The sequence below is a fragment of the Canis lupus genome, chromosome 12 (genome assembly GCF_011100685.1).
Source record: "Canis lupus familiaris isolate Mischka breed German Shepherd chromosome 12, alternate assembly UU_Cfam_GSD_1.0, whole genome shotgun sequence".
Lineage (NCBI taxonomy): Eukaryota > Metazoa > Chordata > Mammalia > Carnivora > Canidae > Canis > Canis lupus.
The window spans coordinates 50538641-50553375 of NC_049233.1; the positions used below are offsets into that span (position 1 = coordinate 50538641).

The window sequence follows — 14735 nt, forward strand, 5'->3', positions numbered from 1 at the left end:
GTACCCCTTTGGTGATGACAAATATACATTAAGAAGCATTGAGTGAAATCAGGAAAGCAGTAAGAGGATAAAGTAATCAAAAAGTAAAGAATCATTTACACACACACACACACAAAATAATAATAGGAGCCATGAGAATGAGGAGCTTCAATGAGAAAGTTAATACAGGGACAGAGAGCTATATATTCTCACGATAAAGCACTGTGAGAAATTGAGGTTCCAGAAAAAGGTTAGATGGCAGAATCAGAAAAATAGAACCAAAAGAATATGGCAACATGGATGTCAATGAATGGGAAAAGTTGATATATTTTTTAAGTTACAGCAAAGCAGAGTTTTTAAAAAAGATTTTATTTTATTCATTCATGAGAGACACACAGAGAGAGAGAGGCAGAGACAGGCAGAGGGAGAAGTTGGCTCCATGCAGGAAGCCCAACACAGGACTTGATCTCAGGTCTCCAGGATCAGGCCCTGGGCTGAAGGTGGCACCAAACCACTGAGCCACCCAGGCTGCCCAAATGTTGATATTTTCATAAAAATAGACTGTCTGGGGGCACCTGGGTGGCTAAGTTCAGTCAGCTAAGCATCTGCCTTTGGCTCACGTCATGATCCTAGAATCCCAGGATCAAGCCCCACATTGGGCTCCCTGCTGAGCAGGAAGCCTGATTCTCCTTTTCCCTCTGCCCCTCCTCTGCTTGTGCTCTCTCTCTCTTGCTTACTCTCTCTCTCAAATAAATAAAATCTTTAAAGAATCTGTCCAATATTTTAAAATATTTAATTAGAGACCAAGAAGGAAGGGACTGTGAATAATCATTAGGAATGCCAATTTTGAGGAGATACTTGGCAAGAAATGGGAGGGCAGAATTTGTGTTAGTCTTCTTTTTTTTTTTTTTTTTTTTTTTTTTTTTTTTTTTTTACAGTTTTTTTTTTTAATTTAATTTTATTTATTTATGATAGGCACACAGTGAAAGAGAGAGAGAGAGAGGCAGAGACATAGGCAGAGGGAGAAGCAGGCTCCATGCACCGGGAGCCCGATGTGGGATTCGATCCCGGGTCTCCAGGATCGCGCCCTGGGCCAAAGGCGGGCGCCAAACCGCTGCGCCACCCAGGGATCCCTGTGTTAGTCTTCTTTACTGCATCACCATCACCTGGTAGAGGCCTTATACTTATTAGGGGTTTAGCAAATATTTCTGTGAATGAATGAAAGATGAAAAACAGGTTTCTAGAGCTTGATAAGTGAACTGGTAACAGAATTTAAACAATTAGAGAATATGGACAGCTTTTCTTAGTTGCAGTGCTACAAAAGAGTGTATCATGGACACAGGTTACTACTAATAACTAATATTTATTTGAAGCTCACTATTATCTCATATTTTTAGCAATCCTTCTTAGGGAGGTATTATTTTTATGTCCATTTTAAAGTTGAGGAAACTGAGTCATAGAGAAATTAATGTTAGGCTGAAGATCATATAGCTGGTCATGGAAGGAGCTAGTATATACCTGATCGTATCAGTTCTCTACTTAAAATTCTATGATAGCTTCCATGTTGAATCATTAGTGTTTAATGGTGTCTGGCACACTGAAGTATCTATTACCTTTCTACTGATGGAGAGACTAAGACACAGAAATCAAGTCATTTGCCCAAATCACACACAGTTTATTTAGTGGTGGAGACAGTTTAGACTTAGATTCCCTGTTCCTAATCATCGTGCTACACCATCTTAAATGACTGTATGTTTGACATGAGTCCTATGGGATTGAACCTAGATAGGACACTAGCAAAAATAAGAATATGAATTGATAAATTGGGAGAAAAGAGAGCAAAGCATTTCATGATGAATAGTAAGTCTAATAGAATCAACAGAATGGGAGCAAAGGTAGATAATCCAAGTTCTAGGAAGAACAATGGCTCTGAGTGATGCTGAGATCCAGGGTGTGTTGTACTAGTAGATGAGCTTAAATGAGTGGAAATGGAGGTCACTAATCACTTGATTATCTTAAGACTTTATGAGACCAGGGTGTCCAAAATATAAGTGAGCAGAGCTTCAGGAAACAAATCTAGGAAGACCTCTTTTCCAGGCATGGTATCTCAGAGTTATTGGTGATATGCATGTTACATTATCAATGATGGGGTCTGATCCTCTTGGAGTTTAACTATGGAATATGTTAAATCCCATGTTTTGCTTCTTCTAATTCTACAGCTGTGAGCTAAAAGAAGTTCTAGATGTGAATTCATGGGATTTCCTTTTGAAAAAATCTGCAGAACTTGGTCCCAAACCTTGCATGTGGTCAACATTCGGTTTATATAGGGATAATGGAGATTGTGACTAAAGCAAAGACTCTTTTCTCTCCTGAGGAAAATATTATATCAGGTACCGTCCATTCATTCATACTTTCTTAAGGGATGCTGATGAATAGTTTTCCTAAGGGAAGTCATTTGAGGGACATATTTTCAGTTGAGATGTAATGGATTTGGTTTGAAATTTAACTGTTAATGTTGAAGATCTCAGGGGTAACAGTAGACATCATATGTTCTGGTATTTTATTCAAATGGGACTCCCCTAGAACTTATCATCATGTTGCAGCACTACTTAAAGGCCTGAGCTAGAAAAACCAGAAGTCCTTTCTACTGATCTGAAGTTTCTTTCAATGTTTTCTTGATGAAACAACTGCATTTACCTATAAGTATGGCCTCTGGATTTTGAACAGTGATTAAAGAATGTAGTAAGGATTGGTAAGAGCTATCGTTGAAAAGACATAGCCCTACTGCATTTGAGATTCATTATTCTTTCAAGCTGGGGATGTTCCACTTCAGATACACACATGCACCCACATACCTTCTCCTTGATGAAATTTCTCCTTAAAAACTGACATTTTTCAAAGGCAGACTGCACATCAGGGTACAGATAGGATCCACTGAGATATAAAACATAATTCCTCTCTAAACAGGAGACATTTCTTTAGGTTCTGATTCATTACTGGTTCAGTAAGTTAGGGAAAGAGAAATAAAAAGCAAAAAATGAGCCATATTTTCACATAACAGATAGTCAACTTCCATAGACTTTTGTGTCCTTCCTCAGAGATTTTTTTTTTCCTCTTTGAAACTTTTGCAGATACAGTTTTTAACTGTGCTGTATTAGCCTCGGTGATAACCCAGTGAGGGTCAGTCTACAACTGCCTCTTGGATTACAAGAGAACAGAAGTTAGAGTTGTACGAATAGCATGCAGGGAGTTCAGTGCTTTTGGCTTTGAAGCCTATCTGTCAATTTTTCTTAAAATACACACGTCCATACACTGCCTTCGGTCCTTTCGCTGCCTGATTAATGTGGCTGTGTTCCTCTAAGGCTGACACATGCTGCACTCGCCTTGTTTCTAGCAGCAAAGCCCCTCTGGTGTTGCCCGAATTATACCTGGTTCTTTCCGACAAATTATTGTGATGATTAAGAAAGTTTGATGATATATCATTTTTCGGATTCCAGACCTCCTGTCAGATAATAGAGTCAGAAGTGTGGGGCTGCTACAGTTATCCCATATCAATGCTCTGAGTTCAAATAAAGTGTCAGGATGACTAAGTACAAGGGATTTGTGGAATGCTTTAATGTTGCCTCATTTCAAATCACTTCATAAGCAGCCTAGTAATGAGCTCAATAAATTCTGTTGGAGGAGAGAGAAAAAAAAAAGCCCTGTATTCACTACAGAAAAAGTAGGTTGCTATTTTATAATTAGGCCTCTGGGCTGGTGGGAAGGAGTCTTATTTCCTGTTTGAAATCCACTTTGTTAGCTCTGTGATGTGGAGATGGCTAAATGAGTATGAAATATTATAATTAAGGACATCACAAGCTGTTTATCTTATCAGCAGTGTTTTTCCTTAAAGGCTGCCTCATTGACCACTTGTGTATTATAACCACTTTTTTTCTGTGCTTTGCCAGTTGTAACCAACAGAGGTTTATCTGGCACTGAGGGGAAAAGAGGAGATATGAGCAGCAGCTCAGCAACCAGAAGTTATACGAGAGACCTAAATTGCTTTCATTTTGCCTGGATCGGGCATTCTTTTCATTAGTTGCAATAAGCTGTTTGTTTATGAAAACTTGACTAAACCTGGTGACAAGCATGTTGGCCGGGGCCATGCTATGAGGTGCTATCTTGGATATCCTGCTAAGCGGCATGTTTTTGTTTTGAGGCTAACATAGAAAACCAACCCCATTTTGGAAGATGAGAACTGGTTTTATTACTGATTGGGTGGAAAGCAAGTGGCCAGATCTGTAATCTCCACTGTGATTTGAAAGGCTGTATATTATGATAATCTTTTGACCTGCCAACTTTCTTGTTTTCATTCAATAGTGGGAGGGTGAGTCCTGCTCCCCTGTAATAGACTAAAATGACAATTCTCCCCAGGTTCTGCTGCAAAGGTCTGGAGAGCAGTTATTTGCCTGAGAAGCCATTTGGCTGAGCTGAAAGATCAATTCATATATTCACAATACCTTGCCCTAGTGTTGATTTCTGCAAGGTCCTAGTTCTCAAAAAATACAGTACAAGTCTAGGGTGTTCCTAAGAATGGGCTTAGTATATCTGGACATTCAGTGTTGATTGGCCCTTGGCAAAATGGTGGGCAAGTTGTTGGGTCACAAGATTTCCTTCTGAATTTCATCCACAAACCTGCCTCGATCCTGGAATCTGAAAGTCCTTTCCATATTCATGCTGTCTCTGCAAATTCTCCATCAAAATCCTTGAAAGAAAATACATAACCGACAAGTCTACAAAAGAGTGGCAACTTAGTCACACTAGAAGCATTAAGACAGTCTGATACGGTTTTACATGATACCCAAAGCCACCGCTTATCTTTGTGCTCTTTGTGTCCTGTCCCCAAACATCAATCTAAGGGGTGAATGGAGAATGAAATCCCAGCATCACTCCATTTACCCAGCCCTGCATCTTGGACAGGTTTGGATTTTCCTGGAAGCATGGGTTGCTTTCTATAATTTATTGCCCATGGAGGGTGCCTGTGGCAAATTTGCACAAAAATGTCTCAAAAGGGCAGCCCGGTGGCTCAGCGGTTTAGCGCCGCCTTCAGCCCAGGCAGGGCCTGATCCTGGAGACCCGGGATCGAGTCCCACGTCAGGCTCTTGACATGGAGCCTGCTTCTCCCTCTGCCTCTCTCTCTCTCTCTCATGAATAAATAAATAAAATCTTTTTTTTAGAAAGTCTCAAAAAAGTTAGAGCTGGACGCCATATTATTTCTCCCAAAGAAAAAAGAAATAAATGTGTCATTACAGGATTTCTGTTATCATAGATGTTATTTGAATACTAGGGCTCCTAAAATAATCTCAGATTAATCTCCTGTTTAGGAGCTGACTTTGTGCATTTAATTATTAAACAAATATTTGCATGGATTGTGTGAAATGCCAACACTGAACTATAGCTGTGGTTTTAGAATGGGAATTGATAAACTTTTTTTTTTTTTTTTTTTTTTTTTTTTACAAAGTGTCAGACGTTAAACATTTTAGGACTTGTAGGCCACAAGGTGCCTATCACAACTACAATTCATAGTAGCAACCATAAACAATATGTAAGTGAATAGGTATGGCTTTGTTCCAATAGAACTTTATTTATGGATGCTGAAGTTTAAATTTCATGTAATAGTCATATGGCACCATTTAAAAATGTAAAAACGTAATTCTTAGGTCAAGGGCCATATAAAAATCGACTGTGTGGGCTGGATTTGGCCTATGGCCTCTAGTTAGCCAAGTTCTATCTCCCTATTCTAGGGTAGATTTCAAGTAAGGCCTCTTCCATTCCTGGGGCTGGGGCTGGGCTGGGGCTGGGCTGGGGTCAGGGCTCCCATGGTATGAACATTATAACCCCAGTGACATACTTCTAATACTGCTAGGTGATCAAAGAAGAGAATAATAAAGAGATGACATTTCTAAAAGCCTAATTTCTGTTAAGTTTTAAAAATATTGAGCTGTTTTTAGGTATTAAAGCACATTAAATATTACCATTGAAATGCAAGAAGAGATGACTACGAATTGAGAGCTACCCACTCAGGAATCATACTAAGTGCAATACAACTGCTGATTTTTCTTTGGTATCAGCAGAACTCTTTCACTCACTTATTTACTAATTGCTTGAGCAAATACATATTGAGTGCCTACTGTGTGGAGGGTCCATGAGGATGTCAAAATGGAGGAAAGTGCAAATCATGGGGGGGGCATGGATGAACTAAATCTTGAGAGTTTGCAGAAGCAAAGCATTCCAGAGGCGGAGTGGAACAGCTACAGAAGGCTGGGAAACAGCTGCCAACAGATGACCTGGCTTCTGAGTCTGCCCTGTGAGCAAATGTGGCATGTACCCTAGGAGGGGAAGAGGCGGAGCCCCGAGTGACAGCAGAATGTGAAGAGCAGCTCATAGCCACCCACCAAAGCATAGCTTTCAAGTGTGCACATGGGGCTTTTAGCCACAGAAAGCGAGATCTTAGCAGATCGATCTTCTAGGATGAAGGACAGTTATACTTTATATGCATATTTGGCGGTGAACATAGACTCAAATCTTTCTCTCTATCCTCCTGAGATTTCTATATTTTTAACAAATACCTCTTCCCATCTGTAGTTGATTCATTGCTTTTTCCGCTATGCTTGATGCATTCCTTCATTATTTCCAGGACAGCTACTTTGAAGTAACACCCTATCAACACCCCCACGCCATCATTACCACCACCTCACACATAGATAGAATTCCCCGAAAGAGAAATTATAATTGCATCTTGATTTTTGCAATGGCAACATTAATTGAACTGAAAAAGATAAGAATTAATGTGACTTATTAGAGTCATGCGGAATTCTGGCACAATTTCCTCGCAGAAATGAAATGCATCGGGAAGAAAAAATTATGCTGGTTCCAAAGTGCCTAAACATCTGGATGGAACCTGAAACATGAAAAATGAAGTCAACTTCCAGATATTTTGTCTTCTGAATGACAAGCATGTTATATTTACTGATTTAGCTGCCTTAAAACCAACATGAAAATCTATCTAGAATAAGGTAGTGACACAAATGTATTAACTCTGACATTTGTGGAGGTGTTCATATTTCCAAGGTTTTTTTTTTTTTTTCCACATGCTGTATTTTACTAAAACTTCATAACTACCCAGAGCAGTATTACCATCAATTCTGTTTTATAGGTGTAGTGACTTAGGGCTAAGGTGTGAAGGGACCTGCTCCAATATAGGCAGGGGCTTTGATTTCAGTCCATCCAAATCAGACACTCTTCCGGTCATACTGCATTATCTTTATGCCTGAAGAAATTGCACTAAGCTCCCTACGTGAGGGTGGTTAAAGAAACAAAGCAGCATAAGCCACAGTCTTTGATGGATTGCTGTTATTTGCAGTCTTTTGTCGAGAACCTCGCCTCAGTACCCTCACAAACTCTCTGCAACCCTCCACCCCAACATGTGAAAAGCAGGCCAAGATTTTCTACTTTTGCTGCTATCTCCCCTCTGCCAAGAACTTCAGTGATACTCATGCCGTTTCAAGTTTTTGAATATCAGAATGTTCAGCAAAGCCAGTGTCTCCTATAGTATTAGGCAGACCGATCCTTCGCATTTGATGTAATAATTTATCATTATGGGCAGATGTATAATTATTATCATTCTTAATGAGACAGAGATACAAATTTCATGTTTGATGTAGTCCTGCCAAATAATTTAACGCGGTGCGGTTTAAAAAGTGGCATGGGTCATATATTTGGTTAGTGGTCTGTGAGGGAAACTGAAGTCAATCTGGTTGCAGCCCCAGCAGGATGGGGTATCCTACAGCCTTGTGTGAGAGTGTTTATTTTTTCAAAATGGGAAAACATGTTCATGAGAATGTGGTGATGCTTAACTGCTTTCCAAATCTAGAATAAATATTTACCTAGAGAAAATTCTCCAAACATTGAGGTGACTGTCTCCCTCCTGAGCCAAAAAAACACATCACACCATGGGCTGTAGGCTGTTGGGGAAACTCAGCTAACCAGAGTTGGCCCTTTTATGCACCTTCTTGTATCTCTGCTGATACCTCCATATTGACATCCTGCAGGCTCTCTTCCCTCCCTTTCACAGGCTTAGACAAAGAAGATAAAAATCTTCATCAAAACAGGGGCAAATCAGGTCCAGGGAAGATGCAATGTAGGTTTTTTCCCCCCAGTCTTCTCCATTCCCAAATCCTGAATTCCACTCTCTCCTCTGAGAAGTCCAAAAGCTCATGGCTGGTAAAGACATGGAATTAGGTGGCCTACCTTCCTGTGTAAGTGGAGATGTTTTCTGGAACAAGTTGGGCTTTTGTTTGTTAAGTCATCGATTCACTCAACAAGCATCTGTCTACTATAGAGTGGCAGGTGTGCTAAGCACAGGTGTCTCCAGGTAGCACCCCTAACTTGAACAAGCAAAGTTAAACAATGGAGATATGTTAAACAATTAAGATAGAGTATGATGAGAGATGTTCTTGGCACTATTAAACAATATGGGAGGCAAATCCAACCCAGAGGAAGGAGAGTGGGCAAGGATCCTTGGACGAGGCAAAGGCATGCAGTATTAATGAGGGACTTCTGACTGCTGGTCCGCAAAGCCCCTGAACTGTCACTGCCCAAGTCGGTAGAGGGAGCTGTCACTATGGCTGTGCCTCCAGCGCTAGTGCTTTTACGTCTGGGACCCACAGAAGCCACCATCTCTCTCTGATCTAGAAGCTCACGGACACTGGGGTATTGAGTGAGCCTTGGCACCGAATAAAGGCTGCTCTGTGGAACCGGATTGCTGCTCCCACCAATCCTACCACTTTATTCTGTGCTCGCACCTGCTGCAAAGCTGATTTGCTGATTCTGAATGATGACTTCCCACCCCTGCTCACGCTGCCATCTGCTGCCTGTGCCACCATCAGAGAAGCTGTGTGCTGGGATTTCTCCCCAAGGAAAATCACTCTCTGAGTTTTCCAGTAGCTGTTTTCTATTTGGAATCTAGCAGTGTCTGGCCAGTGGAATCTCCTCCTGCTTGAAATCAGGAGAAAACCCAAGGGGTGTGGGAGGGAGGAAGCCTGACTTCTGATCCTGAAGCATTGTCTTTGGACATCATTTGTGTGGTTTGATGCTCCCTTTCCAAGGATAAATTTGTTCTCAACACTGTGTCTTGGTCTTTCATAGAGATGAAACTCTAACAGCTCTGTGAGCCAGTCCTCCAGATCGGTACAGACACAGTGGGAATCTTGTAAAGAACACACTCCAGAATGAAGGTGTCAGAGAAGAAAAAAAACGAGAAAAAATGCAGGACCACAGGGCACAAAATGTTAGCAGGGGAACAGGATCATCCCTCCCTAACTTAACCCTCCCATACCCTAACATTCCAGCTTCCCTGACTCAGTTTCTAGACAACGCTTTGCCCAAAGAGTTGGGAATGGAAACAAAGTGGAATGTCTGGAGGAAACCCATTTCACTCCTTGAGTCACTGTGGAAACTGATGAGAGGCTGCTTTTAGCCATATGAACAGAAAGAAGGGTGCACAAGATTCGGCAAACCGTGCACCTTTCGGGGTAATAAGAAAGAACAAACATGGCTAGCTAAGGGGATTTTTTCCTCAGGAGATTTATTTTTTTTGCTAGGAGAATCTCTGGTCCCCAGTGAAAGTTCAAAATAGTGTGGCATTTAGAAAATTTCTACATTTATCAATAATTTTTAATTTAATGCTAAAAGATGGCTTGTAATTAAAAATCAATGAATGCTTTTTAATAAAATATTTATATATTTTTGTTCCTGATGGTTCCTATTTCCAAATATCTGGAAGCCCTGGCTTGGGTGACTCCTCTCGTTTTAGAATTGATCTCTTTTAGATTCCTCTGAATATTTTAATTCCTCTGGCACATTTTAGATGCACGATAGGTATTTGTCGAATTATATTGAATAAAATTTGGAATTATATCCGTTAACAGCTTAAACCCCTGGACATTTAAGGAAGAGATCATAGTATCTCAGTGATGTTTCAGCTGCTAAATAGGAGCATCCAGCCTGGACACAATTGCTGTCTTTTTATTATTTCTCATTTTGATGCTTTTTATATGCTGTTGGCTATCTAATTAGTACCTCCTGTTGGGAAATATTTTTCTTTAGCATAGTATCTTAATAACCATCGACGTGGCTTACTCAGGGTTTCCTAATGCTCAGCATGACCAGGAATTGTAATGTGGTAAATATCATGTGAGTGAAGTGACTACATTAAAAAAAAAAAAAATCTATCATTGACTGAATTTTTTTTACCTGTTATTTAGACACATTGATTATATATAGTCTGTCTCCCTTGAGAAATATGATTTCTGATAGATGGTGACATCTTTTCTTTTTTTTTAAGATTACATTTATTTATTCATGAGAGACACAGAGAGAGAAAGGCAGAGACACAGGCAGAGGGAGAAGCAGGCTCCATGCAGGGAGCCCGATGCAGGACTCGATCCTGGGACTCCAGCATCGCACCCTGGGCCGAAGGCAGGCACTAAACCACTGAGCCATCCAGGGAATCTCCTCTTTTCTTAAAGATTAAAATTTGAAACAAAAATAAGACCCTTTAAAAAAATCCATATCTAAATTTGGAAGGCAGGGGTTTTTTCATTTTAAGCCCATTAGTCCATTTTCAGCAGTGCCTTGTTTGATTAAGTTCATTAGCCTAGGTATGCGGGTGAAAGTCATTGTAACTGAATTAATATTGTATAAAACAATTATTGTTTCTTATCAGTTTCTCTTTCAATTTGTTCACCTAGCTGAATATTTCACTATTAAAGAACAAATCCAAACACAGGTTTCATCTTCTTGGGCAGTGTTTAACATGAGAGACTATATATTTTTGGTGTATTTCAAGTTATGGGTTTTTCTTTATTTTTTTACAATATAATTTTTATTTATACAGCCATTATTTGAACAATGTATTGTTATATTTATTTGTTTTATCACCTTCCCTTCACCGTTTGAAGACTTAAAAGCTTCAAAGCAGCTCATAATAGCACACACAATGTTATGTGATGCATACTTCATCACTTGGCAAAGTCATTAAGAATCTGCCAAATTAATTCAATGCTGATAAGTTCTGGAAAGATAGTGAATGGCTTTTATATTTGGAAATTTCTGCCATTCGTAATTTTGAGCTTTTGGGTCACCATGCCATTTTTTCCCAGTAGGATAAGAAATCATAGTGGCAGGTAAGAGTTTGCAAATGGCTGATTATAGTCAATTCCTGATTATACTTGGGGGAGTCATTGCTGATTATCTTCTGCAAATCTTGCTTTCAAATTCTATTGACATTCAAACAGAATGGGCTATAAAGTCATTTGTGGTTATTACTCAATACCTTTTGTCTAATTTCCCTTCCCCATGTAGCCTATCACCCAGCAGGAGATCTTTTATGCCAAAACACTTAATTACTTCCCCCAAATCAGTGAAGGTTAAAAACAAGACAAACAAAAACAAAACCGACAGAAAAAAAACAAATATAGCATATTTATAGCCTTTTACCCTGATTCATGATTTATTTTTATCTGTTTGACTTTAGGCTACTTGCAGAACAGAAAGGACTCTGCAGCTGTTTTGAAGGTACAACAAAAATTTAAGATATTACCTCCTATCCTATTCTTAGGGCCCCACCATATTGGGGGTGGCTGGGGGGTGGTTTCTAAGACCACAATTTGAGGAAGAGAGATACTGTGCCTACCACACATGCTCCTAAGCCTTGACGTGTGTGAAGGTGCTGCTGTGTATGTGTGTGTATGTAAAGCTGTGATGCTACAAGGAAGCAAACATTTCTGTGTGTCTGTATGTGTATGAATATGCGAAGTTATATGCATATGTGAAAATAAATAAAAGACAAATAAAATAATGCAATTAAATGCAATCCATGCCCTCTGTGTGCAAATGATGAGGACCCATAACCTTCTATATTCTTACCCACTATCGAATGCTTGTTTTTTTGTAGATCTAGAGTAGATAAAGCCCACTGGATAAATGTAAATCTTTATTTTCCCGTACCAGAATATTTTTCCTCAAATGAATTCTATTTTTTTTCTTTGCAGCTGTGAAGCTTTTCTGGATAAAGTTCTGGGACATCCTCCTGACTCAAAGGTAAGCCTTTTATTTTTAAATGAAACTTTGTACCACCAGCCCCGCTCATTACAAAACCAAAGTGTTCTGTGTTTCTCTCCTTTGCGGTATTACACATCATGAATATCCCATGAATCTTCCTATGAGAGGGGGGAATTTCCCCACTTCTTTGTCACGGCTTTTGCTTGTGGAATTCATTGTTGGTTCGGATGCAGTTATTGCTGCTGACCTCCCCCGCTCCCTGTTTTTAGAAGCCCTGTGCCACCCGTAGAAGGCAATGCTTTAAGTGTGTTTCTACTTCACCTATGAGAAGATCTAATATATTTCATCATTAGACTCCTGTGGAAATATACAATGAAAGTAGGGGATCTGGTTAGTGCTGGAGGCAAAGTACTACTAACTCATCCCAAAAGATTGCTTTTTGATTAAGGGGCTCTTGCTGTAAGGTGCTCAGTCTTTCTTGCAGCTGATATGAGCTGCTATTCTTGGCTATATAACCTAAGTTGAACATTTGATTTTTTTTTTTTAAAGAAACAGCAATTATATTAAGGAGTCCTCATGTGAGATATAATTCCTTGAAAATTTCAAATAGAATTCAATAAGCAGACTCAACATTGTGCCGTAGAGTCAGGCAGAAATTCATAAGAGAGAGAGGGTAGTGGAGAAAGGCAGGGGTGGTGCTGCCCAAAATATTTTGTGGGTGAATGGGATCATGTCAAATTCAATTCAGACTAGAAATCGTCCTTGCTGTAAGAAAATGAAAGGTAGTCAAATGAATAGCTGAGCTTAGAAAACAGGGTAACTTTTTTCTTCCCCTTTCACATAACCTGAAGAGTTAAAATAGCTTGCCCTTAGTCTTATTTTTTAATTTTTAATTTTTTTTTTTTTTTTTTGAGAAGGAGAAGGAAGTGAAAGGGAGTACGGGTAAGCCTAGGACAACTATATAATTTATTGTCCAAAGTGGGACACTTGGAGTTAAAGGAGTTAAAGGTACTCTATTAATAATTACACTGGATAAAAGGTATAAATCGGGGCTCTTGCAGGCAAACAGAGATGTTTGGTGACCCCTGGGAAGTACAATTAATAGGGCTTTATGTCCCTGGTCTTGTAGCCTTGCTGTGACCATGAGCTCACAGTAGAAACATTATTTCTATTGATGGCTTTTTTCCCCAAGGTTTCTGATCATAAACTGTCTGTGGTGTAGGCAATCTCAATTACACTGTGTAGGGGAGGTTTTCTGTTCTTGACATTCTGTTATTAGATTAACACGCATTTTATTGTTTCTTTTGTATATGGGCTTTTCATATTTGGTACAACTGGAATGCACAAAAAGAGGAAGTACTTAATAGGAGAGCTAAAAAAGAACATCAAAGCCCACTGTTTGAATTATCTCTAACTGTTAGCTATCTTTTGTTCTTCAGAGCCAGTCTATCTATGAATCCTGCCTCTTGTCTTCCTCTAATGATACTGTTTCTCATTTTCACTGAGGGAGAAAGAAGGCAGGAGGAAATTTATTGTGATTGTTTTATAAAAATCCTACCGCTTTTTCCTCTCATAGTAGGGCTTTTTAAAGAATGGAATATACAATTAGTACAAAATCTTGGCCTAACATGATAGCCTTTGATACTTCTCAGGCAAAGTTTGAAACTGAAGGGAACAATTTTAAGCAAGAGCAATTATGTACTAACATTAGGAAAATGTCCTCTTTTTGTTCCATTCATCAGCTCTAAGAGCTTTAGGTGGCAGCTTCCTCTTTGCATTTATTAGAAATAAATTTGCCATGTAAATGACAAGAAAGTTTACTCGAGGAAACTAGAAATCAAACTAAGTTTACTGATTTAAAATATTGTACAGTCAGATTTCTTGCAGGCATTTTAGACACATTATGTTTTCCATAGAACAAGCAGACCAGCCAATAAACCGAAAGTTAGTCATGCCCACCAATTATTAAGAGCTCATTAAATGCTAGACCTTGTATGAAGGCTTTTGCATACTTTACCTCATTTAATCCTTACAGAAATCCTATTATAGGTATAATTTTCACGTAAGAGAAAAAAAGGGATCCCTGGGTGGCTCAGCAGTTTAGTGCCTGCCTTTGGCCCAGGGCGCGATCCTGGAGACCCGGGATCGAGTCCCACATGTCCGGCTCCCTGCATGGAGCCTGCTTCTCCCTCTGCCTGTGTCTCTGCCTCTCTCTCTCTCTCTCTCTGTGTGTGTGACTATCATAAATAAATAAAATTTTAAAAAAAGACTTATTAAAAAATAAGTAAAAAAAAAAGAGAGAGATGGAAAAAAAATCAAAACTCAAAGAGGGTAAATTACAGGACCAAATTCACTAAAGCTAGAAAGTAAGAAAATGACTTTCAGATTGAGGTTGTACAAACCTAGTGTAGGTATTTACTACTTATGAGTGAGAGAATTTAGGCAAAACTGTAAAAAAAAAAAAAGCTGAATTTAGCCAAAGTGTGCCTTTTGTAGTTAATTTTCTATTTGTATTCTTGAACACTGAATATATATTTGACACACCAGCATTTTTATACTTTAAAAAATCATTACAGAAGCAAAAGGTACGAGCAATGTTAGCATGCGCCTACATATTTCACTTTCTGCTCCTCCTTCAAACCTTGCTTGGACGT

At 39.2% G+C, this 14735-nt stretch overlaps 1 long non-coding RNA gene across 1 annotated transcript in view; it reads left to right on the forward strand.

Moving 5' to 3' along the window:
* Window positions 1–1974: 1974 nt before the first annotated feature.
* LOC119874301 overlaps window positions 1975–14735 on the forward strand; it is a 51298-nt gene continuing 38537 nt past the window's right edge. The window contains exons 1-3 of the long non-coding RNA XR_005367456.1: window positions 1975–2369; window positions 11555–11595; window positions 12072–12120. This is a non-coding gene — a long non-coding RNA (uncharacterized LOC119874301). The remainder of the gene's footprint in view (window positions 2370–11554; window positions 11596–12071; window positions 12121–14735) is intronic.